Here is a 14,791-nt window from a genome sequence, read left to right on the forward strand (position 1 = left end):
GTAAAATTTCACACTCAGAATTGTAAAATTACAATAATAAAAGTATTATACTTACTTTTTCTAGAGAAGTTATTGAGAATAATAATTCTTTAAGAAATATATGGACTGTAGATACGTTTATTTCGATTAAGAAATTTTATTAAAGTTAGTCAAACACCTGAGTTTTTAAATATTGGACTTTGAGAATTTATATACTGTGGATATACTCTGTTGGATATGAGAACACTGTAGAAGTGGACAATTTATTCTAGCAATTTTGACCAAATTTATACTCTGTATGTTATTTACATATTAGGAGATCTTTTAATGCCATTGTTTAGAATAACTGCATGAAATTATTTAGTTACAAATAAAAAGTAGTTTAAAAGAAAAATATGATCAGAACTGAAGGCAGAAACAGTTCTACAATATTAGGTAGAGACTTCAATACTGCACTTTCAGTAATGGACAGAACAACCAAACAGAAAATGAATGAGAAAATGCAAGACTGGAGCAGCACATAAATGAATTAGAACTAATGTATAAGTACAGAACACTAGACTCAACAACAGCAAGATATAAATTCTTCTTTAGTACACTTGAAAAATTCTCCAGGATAGCATATATGCTGGGCCACAAAACAAGTCTTATAAATATAAAAAGATTGAAATATTGTAAGTGATATTTTCTGATCAGAAAAAAATGAATATGGAAATAAGTAATCAAAGAAAACTGGGAAACCCACGTATATTTGGAAATTAAGCAACAATATTGAACAATGAAGAGTGAAAGAAGAAATTACAAGAGATTTTTAAAACATATTGAGATGAATGAAAACAAAAACACAACAAAACTTATGGGATGCAGACATAGCACTTTTCAGATGGAAATATATAACTATAAACACCTAAATTACAATGAAGCAAGATTACTAATCAATAACTTAAGTGTAAACCTTAAGAAACTAAAACAAGGTTAAAATAAACCTAAATATTTCAGAAGGAAGAGAATAACAAACATTAGAGCACAGATAAATAAAAGTATGAAATAATATAGTAAATTGAAGAAACTAAAACTGAGTTCTTTGAAAATACCTACAAAATTGATGTGCCTTTAGGAAGACTCCAATTATTAAAAACAGAATGAAAGAGGGACACTTCATCTACTTCATAGAAATAGAAAAGCATAATAAGAGAATTCTATAAGTAACTGTACATGAACAAATTGGATAACCATCTTATTGTACTGCAAACCACTAAAGAGAATGAATGTATCACTAATAAAAAACCTCCCAATAAAGAAAAAGAACAGGACTAGGTAGCTTCTCTCATGAATTTTACCAATCATTTAAAGAAGAATTAATACCAATGTTTCTCAAAAGTTTCCAAAACATGAAAATATTCATTCTATGTGGCCAAATTTTTCATAATACCAAAGCTAAACCAAGACATTACAAAAAAGAAAATGACAGATTAATATTGTTTATGAATATATATGTAAAAACTGTCAACAAAATACTAGCAAACCTAACTCAGCAGCATATTAAAAAAATTATTCATTATGACAAAATAGGATTTATCCCAGGAATTCAAAGGCAGTTTATCATATGAAAATCAATCAAAGAAATACACCACATCAACACCATGAAGAAAAAGTTGACACATAAAAAAACATAAACAACATAATCTCAAATGATGCACAGAAAGCTTTTGGCAAAGTGCAACACTATTTTATAATGTAAACAATCTATTAACTAGACATATAACGGAACATCCTCAACATGACCAATACCACATATGAAAAAACTACAGCTAATATCATATTCAATAGCAAGAGACTAAAAAATTTGTCCCTAAGATCAGGAAGAAGACAAGGATGCCTGCTTTCACAATTCCTACTCAACTATAGTACTGAAAGTTGTACACATCAATTTGGCAAGAAAAAGATTTAAAAATTCATATAAAGTGAAAAGGAAGAAATAAAATTATCTCTGTTTACAAATGATATATATTTACATGCAGAAAATTCTAAGGAATAAACATATACACAGACACATTAGAGCTAGTAAACAAATTTAGCCAGGTTGTAGGAAATGAAATCAACAAGCAAATATCAGTTGTATCTCTATACATTATTAAAGACTATCCTGAAAAGAAAATGAATTAATTCAATTTACAACAGAATAAATAATTAGGAATGAATTTAACCTGGGAGGCACAAAACTTGTACACTGAAAACTGGAAAACATTGCTAAAAAAAGGTCAAAGATACTTAAATATATCAAAATATATTCTGTATGCATATATTGTTAATATGACAATACTAAAAAAGTGATATACAAATTAAACCCATTCTTTTTTTTTTTTTTTGAGACGGAGTCTCGCTCTTGTTACCCAGGCTGGAGTGCAATGGCGCGATCTCGGCTCACCGCAACCTCCGCCTCCTGGGTTCAGGCAATTCTCCTGCCTCAGTCTCCTGAGTAGCTGGGACTACAGGCACGTGCCACCATGCCCAGCTAATTTTTTTTGTATTTTTAGTAGAGACGGGGTTTCACCATGTTGACCAGGATGGTCTCGATCTCTTGACCTCGTGATCCACCCGCCTCGGCCTCCCAAAGTGCTGGGATTACAGGCTTGAGCCACCGCGCCCGGCCTAAACCCATTCCTTTTTCAAATTTTAATGGTGTTTTTCATAGAAATGGAGAAACCTGTGCTAAAATCCAAATCTACTGAACTTTACAGATTTCAAGGGACCCCCAAATAACCAAATTAATTTAAAAAATGTAGAACAAATTTGGAGAACTCACACTTCCAATTAAAATATTTACTGTAAAGCAACTGTAATAAAATCAGTGTGGTCATAGCATAAAGATAAGTTTCTATATTAATGGAATAGAATTGAGAGTTCAGAAAGAAACCTATATATATAAGTTAAATTGATTTTCAACAAGGGTGTCAAGACCATACGATGGGAAAAACAGTATATTCAATAGTGTTGGAAACACAGGATAGTCATATACAAAAGAATGAAGTTGGACAATTATCTCATGCTGCATTAAAAAAATACTAACTCAAAATGAATAAAAACCCGAAATTTAAGAACTGACACCATAAGATTCTCAGAAGAAAACATCAGAGTAAATCTTCATGACCTTGAAATTGGCAATGGTTTCCTAAATATGATACCAAATGAATATGAAGAAAATAATAAATTGTACTTTATTAAAATTAATTTTTGTGCATGAAATGATAATGTCAAGATAGTAGAAAGCCAAATCAATAAATGAGAAAATAAAACTCAAATATATTATAGCAGCATAATAGCTGGACTATATAAAGAATTCCTAAACTAGATAGCCAAACTATACACAAGCCAATTAAAAATAGGCTAAGGACTGACTAAACACTTTTCCAAAGCAGATATAAAAACAGTAAATAAGCACATAAAAATGCTAGACATCACTAACCTTTATGGAAATGCAAATAAAAATCACAATGAGACAACACTTTCGAATGGCTATTATTCAAAAAACGAAAAACAAGCAGTGTTGTCAACAAGGAGGATAAAATAGACTGTTACATTGATGGTGGGAGTATAAAATTATGAGTTTACTGGAAAAGCATTCTGGCAGTCCTCAAAAAGTTAAAAAAAGAATTAGTAAATGACCTATAAAATACACTCATAAGTATATAGCCGAAAGAATTCAGTGGGGACTCAAATAGATACTTGTACAACATTTACAGCAATGTGCAAAGAACAATATATAGAAATACAAAGTGTGAGAACACTTTTATTGAACATCCTGAAAAAGCCTGAAGGACGGTGGCACCTCACACTGGTGCTTCTGTGATCTCACCCATCAAGCTGTTCCCTGAGCTCAAGGATCTTTAAAAGCATCTCCTCTGAACCACAGATGTCCCATAATCACTAAATTCTGCAGAGGTAACCCACATTTGTTTGAAACTGCTCAGAGAGGTCATGATGGATATACCAATTCACACAAAGAAGTATTGAGCAGGAGAATCTGTAATCTTTTCTTTCTTTGAGGCAGTCTCGCTCTGTTGCCCAGGTTGGAATGCAATGGTGTGATCACAGCTCACTGCAGCCTCTACCTCCTGGGATCAAGCAGGTCTCTGCCTCAGCCTCCCAAGTCGTTGTGATTACAGGTGCCCATCACCACGCCCAGCTAATTTTTTTTTTTTTTTTTTTTTTTTTGTAATTTTAGTAGAGACGCAGTTTCACCATCTTGGCCAGGCTGGTCTTGAACTCCTGACCTTGTGATTCATAGACGTTGGCCTACCAAAGTGCTGGGATTACAGGCATGAGCCATTGCACCCGGCCAGAGAAGCCATAATCTTGATGCGAGTACCTTTGGAAGCCAGCTGTTCTAGTTCTTTCATGAGCCTTTCCTCGGGCCCAGAGAAGAGAGTGGTGCCCCAGACAGTACAGCCTCTGCATAAATGTTCTTCTGAATGTCAGTGTCACACTTCATCATGTGGCTGGAGGCCATTTTTGAGAGTCCTGGGCTGTGGATTCCCAGCTGGTCAGGGGCAAAAAGAACCTTGGACAGTTGGCACAGTTGGTCTCCAATAGGGATGACGTTCCCATGTGTCAGTTTTTATTCTCTCAGGATCTCTCCCATCCTTGTGCGTAGCTTTTTTTTTTGGCTCCAAGGCGATATTGCGCAGCTTCCCTTTGATGTTGTTTACCAAGGCCTTGTAGAGTATTCAAGGAAAACTACATCCGCCAGCAAAGAGGAGCCAAGTGAGGAGCTCTATGACGTCCCTACCTGCCACAAAGAGCTTGATGAATGCACACGGCAGGGAGTAAACCCTCATAGATGGGGACAGTGCAAGTGACCCCATCTCCACTATCCACCATCAGGCCTGTAACACGGGCAGAGGCAGAGTGCTGCCACTGCATGGTTAGACCAGCAGAAAGCAGGCACACTGAAGTTCTTAAACATTATCTCTGCAAGCTTTTCTCGAATTTCCCTAGAGTTCTAAGAGGGCTTGGTCATGAATACAAGCTGTTGACTGGGTTTTTTTGTTCCCACTCCAACTCAAAGACAGGTTTTCCAGAATTTCTCCATGTCATCTCATCCTGTTACCAGTCCACACTCATTGGGGTAGTGCAAATATAAGGCCTCATACTTCTACGAGGCTTCTTGCCCCCTGAAATACTTCTTCTGGTAGGGTCTTGCTGAAGGCATGTTAAATTTAGGATGTCCCAAAATGGAGTTGTTGACATGGTGGCATCCAATCTCTCCAGGCAGGCTGGCTTTGCAGAGTCTTGAATCATTGTTAAACCATACAGCTGGCATATCTAATACATGTGAATTAAACGTGTCTGTAGCATGTTTTTCTGGACTTCCCAAAAATAAAGAAAGAACACTTAGGTTACTTTATGAGAAAACAGACACCTTTGGAAGTTTTAAGGCCACAGGTTTCCAAAACTCTCAGGTTGTCACCCAGGCAGAGCTAGCTGGCAGCGTCCAATCCACCAAAGTACTCCATCCTCAATCCCTGAGTCTTATCTCCTTTCTGTAGACCCAGAAGCAGATGCTTAAACAATTTCAGAGATGATTGCTCTCTCTGTAACATCCAGACAAGGCAAAAATTGTCCTCAGTGAGAATCAGAGGGCAGGGTTCTTTAAGCAACTAATACTCCCTACTTTGTCATAGATGAAGCCAAAGACAGCTTTGATAAGCCTGTGACTCCAAAGCAGAGATTTCTTCACTTCATAGAACAAAGTGAAGTTTCCAATCTATAGGCTTGTTTCAGAGTCCTTCCTCTCTGCTCTGCTGAGCTGCTCATGGTAGAATGACAAAAATATCACTTCCTTTTGAAGGCAAAAAAATAAGCACTAGATACCAGCGCATTTCTGATTTGAGATACCTGCAACTCACTTCCAGCAGACACTTCGAATGTACATTTTTTCTCTTACATTTTCCAAAACAATTTTATTGAGATTATTTTACCATAACATCCAATTTACCCCTTTGAAATTACTCAATGTTTTCTAGTATATTCGCTGATATCTGCACATTACAAAAGTCAATCAAAATATTTTTATCACTGAAAAGAAACCCCATATTCTTTAGCTATCACCTATTCAAACTATTTCCCTAAACAACCACTAACATATTTTCCATCTTTATGAATTTATCGGTTATTCATATTTCCTACAGTGCAATGACACAATATATGGTATTTTGTCACTGGCTTCTTTCACTTTACATAATGTTTCCAATGTTCATTCAATGTTTGCATATAACACATTTTATATATCCATTTATCAGTCATGTTAATGGAGATATATATCTCTAGATAGACATTTGGATTTTTTTCACTATTTGACCATTATAAAATATGCTGCTTGAAACAATCTTGCATATATTTGTGTCTGAATTTATATCTTCATTTCTTCTAGGTATATATCTAAAAGTGGAAAAGCTGAGTCATATATGGTAACTCTAAGTATAATTATTTCTGGAACTTTCAGTCTTTTTCTCAAAGTGTCTGAGACATTTAAGTTCCTAACAGCAGAGTTGGTGAGGTTATCCACATGGTTGCCAATCCTAATTAATACATTTTTGATTCCAGGCATTGTAGTAGGTGTGAAGTGGCATCCCATTATGGTTTAGACTTGCATTTCTTTGATGACTAGTGAAAAGGGAAAGCAAATCTAAACCACAATGGTATTACTTCACAATCACAAAGATGGCTGTTATAGAGCTAGATGGCAGCCTCTAACATCCTCAGGTGTTGTTGAGGATGTGAAGAAATTGGAGACCTCATTTATTGATGGTGGTAATATAAAATGGTTCAGTCAGTGTGTGCCTTATTCATTTTCTGCTGATATAATAAATATCACAGGCTGGGTAATTTTTAAAAAATATTTGGCTAACAATTCTAGAGGCTGGGCAGTCTAAAACCATAGGTCCAGCACCTAGCGGGGGTCACCACACAGTGGAAGGCATAGAGAAAAAATGTGGACAGTAGTAATCCTTTTGTCAAGAGCCCAGTCTGATGATAACAAAACCATTTCCATGATAACAGCATTAATCTATTAATGAGGGCTTTACTCTCATAATCAAATTCTCTCTTAGAGGTCCTCATCATAATACTATTAAAATGGCAATTCAATTTTAACATGAATTTTGGAGAGGACATTCAAAACATAGTGCTGTGGAAAAGATATTTTGGCAACATTTTGGCAGGTGTTTAAAAAGTTAAACATAAAATTAATATTTGACCTAATAATTCCACACCTCGGTATATACCCACAAAATGAAAAGCAGTTACTCAAACTAATAATATTTTACAAATGTTAATTAACAGCACTATTGACAATAGCCAACAGATGGAAACAACACAAATGTCCATTAATGGATGAATGGATAAACAAATTGTGTGATATATGTATAATAGTCTACATATATTATATATAATATTTAATAAATATTAGAATAATAAGTCATAAAATAGTTTATACAGAACTTCTGAAAGATGGATAAACCTTGAAAATGCTAACAGGAACCAGACACAAAAGGTCATGCATTGTATGATTCCATGAAATATTCAGAATAAGAGGCTGTACTCATAGAAATGTAAAGCTAATTGGTGTTTGCCATGTTCTGTCAGCAGAGGGAATTAGCATGTGATATGGTTTGACTCTGTGTCCCAACCCATATCTTATCTCAAGTTGTAATCCCCATGTGTCCAGAAAAGGATCTGATTGGAGGTGATTGAATCATGGGGGCAGTTTCCCCCATACTCTTCTCATGATAGTGAGGAAGTTACCAGGAAATCTGATGGTAAAAAAGAGACAATTTCTTCTGCACTCTGTCTTCTGCTGATTTGTGAAGAGGTGCCAGCTTCCTCTTGCCATCTACCATAATCTTAAGTTTCCTGAGGCCTCCCCAACCACGTGAAACTGAGTCAATTAAATCTCTTTTGTTTATAAATTACCCAGACTCAGGTAGTATCTTTACATCAGTGTGAAAACAGACTAATACAGAAAACTGGTACTGGGATAGTAGAGTACTGCTATAAAGATAACCTGAAAATGTGGAAGTGACTTTGGAACTGGGTAATGAACAGCAGTCAGAATAGTTTGGAGCAGTCAGTAAAAGATAGGAAGATTTTGGAAAGTTTAAAACTTCCTAGAGACTTGTTGAATGGTTTTGACCAAAATGCTGATAGTGAAATAGAAAATGAAGTCAAGGTTGAAGTGGTCTCAGATGGAGATGAGAAATATATTGGGAACAGGAGCAAAGTTCACTCTTGCTGTGCTTTAGCAAAGAGATTTATGGCATTTTGCCCCTGCCACAGAGATCTGTGGAACTTTGAACTTGAGATAGGCGATTTAGGGTATCTGGCAGAAGAAATTTCTGAGCAGCAAAGCATTCAAGACATGACCTGGCTTATTCTAAAAGTATTCAGTCATATGCATTCACAAAGAGATGGTTTGGAATGGGAACTTATGTCTAAAAGGAAGCAGAGCATAAAGGTTTGAACAGTTTGCAGACTGACCATGTGGTAAAAAAGAAAAACCCATTTTCGAGGGAGGAATTAAAGTTGGCTGCAGAAATCTGCATAATTAACAAGGAGCTGAATTTTAGTAACCAAGATAATGAGGAAAATGTCTTCAGGACACGTCAGAGATCTTCATGGGAAATCCTCTGTCACAGGCCCAGAGGCCTAGGATGAAAAAATGGTCTTATGTGCCAGGCACAGGGCCGTGCTGCTCTGTGTAGCCTGGGGACATAGTGCCCTGCATCCCAGCTGCTCCATCTCCAGCTATGGCTAAAAAGGGGCAAGGTACAACTTGGCTCATTGCTTCAGGGGGTGCAAGCCCCAAGCCTTGGGAGCTTCAGTGTGATATTGGTGGGCCTGAAGGTTCACAGAAGACAAAATTGAGCTTTGGGAACCTTCACCTATGTTTCAGAGGATGTATGGAAACTGCAGGAGTGGAGCCCTCATGGAGAACCTCTGCTAGGGCAGTAGGAAAGTCGTTTAATGTGGGGTTGGAGCCCCCAAACAGAGTCCCCACTGAGGCACTGCTTAGTGGAGCTGTGAGAAGAGGCCCACTATCCCCTAGACCCCAGAAAGGTAGATGCACTGACAACTTGTACCACAAGCACGGAAAAGAAACAGGCACTTAATGCCAGCACATGAAAGCAGTTAAAGAGGATTTACTCTACAGAGCTAGAGGGGTGGAGCTGTCCAAGGCAATGGGATGCCACTTCTTTCATCAGCATGAGCTGGATGTGAGACATGGAGTCAAAAGAGATTTGGGGGCTTTAAGATTTAATGAGTGCCTTTCTGGGTTTTTAACTGGCATGGGGACTGTGACCCTTTAGTTTTGGTCAGTTTCCCACATTTGGAATGAGAACATTTACTCAATGCCTGTACCCTTATTTTATCTTGGAAGTAACTAACATGTTTCTTATTTTGTTTTTTCATTTTCTCGCAGGCTCATAAGTGAAAGGGACTTGCCTTGCCTCAAATGAAACTTTGGACTTGGACTTTGGGGTTAATCCTGGAATGAGTTAAAACTATGGGGGACTATTGGGAAGGCATGATTGGTTTTGAAATGTGAAAAGGACATAAGATTGGAAGGGACCAGGGGCAGAATAATATGGTTTGGCTCTGTGTCTTCACCCAAATCTCATCTCAAGTTGTAATCTCCATATGTCAAGAGAGGGACCTGGTGGAAGGTGATTGAATCAGGGGGGTGGTTTATCTCATGCTGTTTTCATGATATCTGATGGAAAAAAAAAAAATGACAGTTTCCCTGCACTCTCTCTCCTGTTGCCTTGTGAAGAAGATGCTTGCTTCCACTTTGACTTCTGCTATGACGGTAAGTTTCCTGAAGCCTCCCCAGCCATGCAGAACTATAAGTCAATTAAATCTCTTTTGTTTATAAATTACCCAGTCTCAGGTAGTATCTTTATATCACTGTGAAAATGGGCTAATACAGCAAGTGAATGCTTAATGTTAGTGTAATTTTCTTTAAGGGAGAAAAATGTTTTGTAACTAGATATAAGGGGAGGTTGCACAACATTTTGCACCCTTATTAAAAATTAGCATGAAGCTATTTACGAAAATGAACCATATATTAAGATATGAAATAAGTGGAAAGTAATTACAAAAATCTGAAATCATATAGTGAATGTTCTCTGACATTTAATTTGGAATTCAATATTAAAATATATCCACAGACTCCTCAAATATTTGTAAATAGAATGCACACATAGACAAAACAGGGATTAAAACAGCCAAAAGAACAATTAGAAAGTCCTTTCAAATGTATAGTGCAAATATAATGTATACAATTTTTTGAGATGCAGTGACCACAGCGCTTAAAAGAAAATATAGGAATGCTAAATTCTTATTTTATAAAACATAAAAATTATAAAGTAAATATAAACTTCTATTTAAAGATGTTTGAGAAAGAAGAAATTTAATATTCCTAGCTGGAATGAGATAGTGAAGGAATGAACTAAAACAAATACAACAGGAAATAGACAAATAATTCAGACAAATATAAAGACAAACAGTTGTTCTCTGAAAATGTTATAGCAAAACTTACAATGACATGGAGAGAGAAAATACAAACTACCAATGTAAAGAGTAAAAACGGTTACTTCATTGTAATTCCTATGAACATTAAATGTAATAATAAAGGAATATAAACAAAACAATCATGAAGTAGCAGCATATACCTGTAAGAATGGCAAAAATCTAAAGTCCTGACAACACAAAATTCTAGTGAGAAAATACAGCAACAGAAATATTCATTCACTGCAGATGGGAATGCAGATGGTACAGCTACTTTGGAAGACTCCGGCAATTTCTTACAAAACTAAATGTATTCTTACCATAGGATCAAGCAGTCCCTCTGCTTGTTATTTTTCCACATCATTTGAAACTTATGCCCATCCAAAAAACTTTCATACAAATGTATGATTGTCAAAACTTGGAAGTATCCAAGATGTCTTTCAATAGTTGAATGGATAAATAAATAAGTTGTGGTACATCAGACAATGGGATATTATTCAGAGAAAAAAAATTAACTGTCAAGCCAGGAGAAGACATGAAACAAACATGTGCATAACAATAAGTGAAAGAAGCCAATCTAAAAAATGTGCATACTCTATGATTCCAACTATATGGCATTTTAGAAAAGACAAAAGTATGAAGATATTGACAAGTCATCTGTTGCCAAGGGCTTGGGGGAAAGAAGAGATGAATAGGTGGAACACAAGGGGTTTTTAAGACAGTATAAGTATTCTGCATGATACTGTAATGGTGGCTACATGTAATTATAAATTTGTCAAAATGCATGGAATATAAAAGACTGAGACTGAACTTTAATGTGTACTAGGAACTTTGATTGATAATGATATGGTATTGCTGGTTAATTGATTGTAAGAAACATATCACAACTGTATGGAACATCAAAGGGAGAGGTAATGTGTTGCTGAGAAGGGAGTATAAGGGAATTCTCTGCATATTCTGCACAATTTTGCTTGAAACCTAGACTCTTTTTAAAATATAGATTGTTAATTTGTGCCCACGCACACATACACACACACACACGAAACAACTACAGTACCCAACATCAGAAGTGACATGATTGGAGGTCTAGCCATCCTATGGAGCATTGGACAGATAGGAAAAATCATGTGGTGGGTAAATAGTACTTGAAATTTGTTGCTTTGATATGTTAAACAAAAACAATTTGTTGTAAAATTAATTGTATACAGTAAGGTTATATTTGTTTTTAAAAATAAAACACATTCAAAGAAGTAATAATAAAGGAATAGTGTATTTTTGGTTCAATTTTTATTTTAATTGACAACAATTATGTATATATTTATGAGGTACAATGTGATTTTATTTATATATATGTGTGTGCTTTGTGCAATAATTAAATTGGGCTAATTAACATAACTATCACCTCATATACTTATTATTTCTTTGTTGCGAGAACATTTAAAATGTACTATCTCAGCAATTTTGAAACACACAATACATTATTATTAACTGTAGCCCACAAGTTGTACTATAGATCACCAGAGCATATTCTTTCTGTCTAACTGAAATTTTGGAAAATTGTGTACAAGGTTTGTGCCAATTAATCTAACAACTAGGTTGAAGTAAAAAAAAAAAAAGTCTTGCAGAACTAAATATATTACAATTATCTCAAAAATGGATAACCTAAATACTTTATTAAAATGAATTAAGTTTACATGTACATCCCCTCCCACAAAGACAACCCCAGATCCAGGTAATTTCACTCTGAATTTTATTAAACAATTTAAAAAAGAAATAATATTATTTTACCCATACTCTGTGACTATAGACAGGAAACCTTCTCAATCTACTCTAGGAAGCAAACAACTCTGACACCTAAACTGAGAAAGAAATTATGAGAAATGAAAATTACAACCTAATGTCTATCGTAACATAAAGGCATAAAGTCCTCAATCTGATAACAGACATCTATAATGGACAGGTTGGACAGAAGTGGTATGTAACCACAGCTTTTTATTTCTTTTTACCATAATAAAGTTATAGGAACAATATATATCATCATCCTACTGCAAACAATTGGAAAAATGACAATGTATTTTAAATAAAATTTTTTAGACTTTCATCAATTGGTATTGGTGCCAGGAATCCTCGTGAAAACAGAAACAATTAAGTTAGTTTTATGACTGTCCAGTTTCCTACGTGTAGTGAATTTCCTGGCCACAGAGCAGAGAGGGAAAGTCCAGTTAGACGCCAATAGTCTTGATGACTTGAGCAGAGAGAATTTGGAGTTGAGAAGGCATAGGATGTCTACAATTCATGGAGCAAAACACGAGATTGTTCAGAGCTGCATGATGAGAAAGCTTGGAAGACCTGTACTAAGGTCTGGATGAGTACTAATATGGACGTGTGTAAGATGAATGTAGAAGAATGGCAGTTTCTGGGGAAATAGACCTCATATTCATCTTCGTACATTAGAAATACATATAGTGCAATGTCACCCACATATTATAGGTCCCTGACATTTGGTGAATAAATAGAAAAGTTAAAGAATAATTACAATAAAAGGGTGGAAATTTAACTAGCCCACTCATTGTATACTTAGAATGCTATCTTACATTGCTTTAATAATTGAAGTAAGGATGTGTTTTATATTTCTTTATACCTTTAGGCTCTTATTAAATATGCACTGATGGTGATTTTGAGAAGTGGTAGGGAACATCTAAAGATTTATTTGATCTCATAGAAGGACAAAAATGCAGTACAGCTAAAGATTTGGTGGTTTGTATTCACACAGCTTTGCTGCAGAAATAACAACAAAAGATAAACCAACAGTGTATAAAATAATTACTCTTAAAGGAACGAGTCCCCTGGGTAGCCAAGACCTGTAGTGAAAAGGCTTGAAAATGTCAAATATATCGCTACCTCAGCTTCCTCAGCAGTCTGGGAACAGACAAACGTGATCACATTGAAAATGAGCTAAGCTGTCCTGAGAAAATCTCATATGAAGGCAAATTACTTTGGCAAGAAATTCTTTTTTTAGAAGGGAAACTCTAAAAATTGTTGTAAAAGCAAAATAGATTACCAAATATTATAACTATCTGCATTGAAATGCATGCAGAATAACTATCATTTTCCCTTAATCTAGAAAGTTTTCATGTAGTAAAGAAGGTGGAATAAGGAGTAAAACAACTTCTAGCCCCACTTAACTTTTTCAGTCTTTATGCTTATTTCTGGGACAGTGATTTACTAAGAATCAAGTATTGTTTTTTCTTTATCACAATTATTAATATCTCCTAAAATTGTGAGATAAATTAAATTATACTTTAGTTGAGTATCATTCTTTCCTTTGACCTTGTAGGTGCAATGTAACTGCACTTCATGAGGAAATTACTATTCCCTAGGAATTATCTTTGTGTTTTACTTTCTTCATGCAGTTTTCATAAAAGCGTTTTAAATAGAGACTTAGTAAACTGAATACAGAGAATGAGATAACATTTGCAGTTGGTCAACACTTCTGTGTTACTCCCTTTTGTTGAATTCAAACATTAATAGTGAACTTATCTAATGTAATTGTGTACCCTTTAACTGAATACTACATGGAAAACACAATTCACGAAAAATATGTACTGTATGGTAACAAAATTATGTGTATTAACGTAGTGTCTTGCCCTCCTAATGTGCATGTCCTTAGAAATATAAAAAGGACAAAAGCAGCAACATCAAATAAACTACAATATGCAAATAAGACAAAGAAAAATAACTCTATTTGAAGATATGACTATTAGTTATTTATTATTCAAATAAGATACCTATATTCTAAAAGAATATTGACTATTTGTGTACAATGAAAGTATCACAAGGTATTTACAGTTCAATCGATGTGATTATTTACCTAGAATTTAATACTGTTTTTCCTTGAAGAGTCAATATTTAATTCTGATTATAAAATGCAAAATCAAGCCATTTACAGCATTTACCATCCAACACGTGATGAGAAGACATTGAATTGCATTCAGAAAATAAATCTCTTTTTGAGCTAACCAGTATTTGAGCTTCAGTTTTCAATCCTTACATATGATACAAATGATATCTCAGAATACATTGCAAATCCTGTCTTAAAAGCAGTAGATATAGCAACAACCACACAATAGGATATAAAACAATAAACTAGCATAAAATAATATTGAAATAAAGCTTAAATATTCTACAGAAACATAGCAAGTCTACCTTTCCTGCTTTCTAAGATCTAAATCTTCAGAATTAT

The 14,791-nt window shown here is 35.0% G+C and overlaps 1 pseudogene; it reads right to left on the reverse strand.

The window, feature by feature from the left end:
* Positions 1-3,866: 3,866 nt before the first annotated feature.
* LOC116540877 lies at positions 3,867-5,914 on the reverse strand (annotated as a pseudogene).
* Positions 5,915-14,791: the final 8,877 nt, after the last annotated feature.

Source organism: Sapajus apella, unplaced genomic scaffold (genome assembly GCF_009761245.1).
Source record: "Sapajus apella isolate SASKATOON/1434 unplaced genomic scaffold, GSC_monkey_1.0 scaffold145, whole genome shotgun sequence".
In the NCBI taxonomy this organism is placed as follows: Eukaryota; Metazoa; Chordata; class Mammalia; order Primates; family Cebidae; genus Sapajus; species Sapajus apella.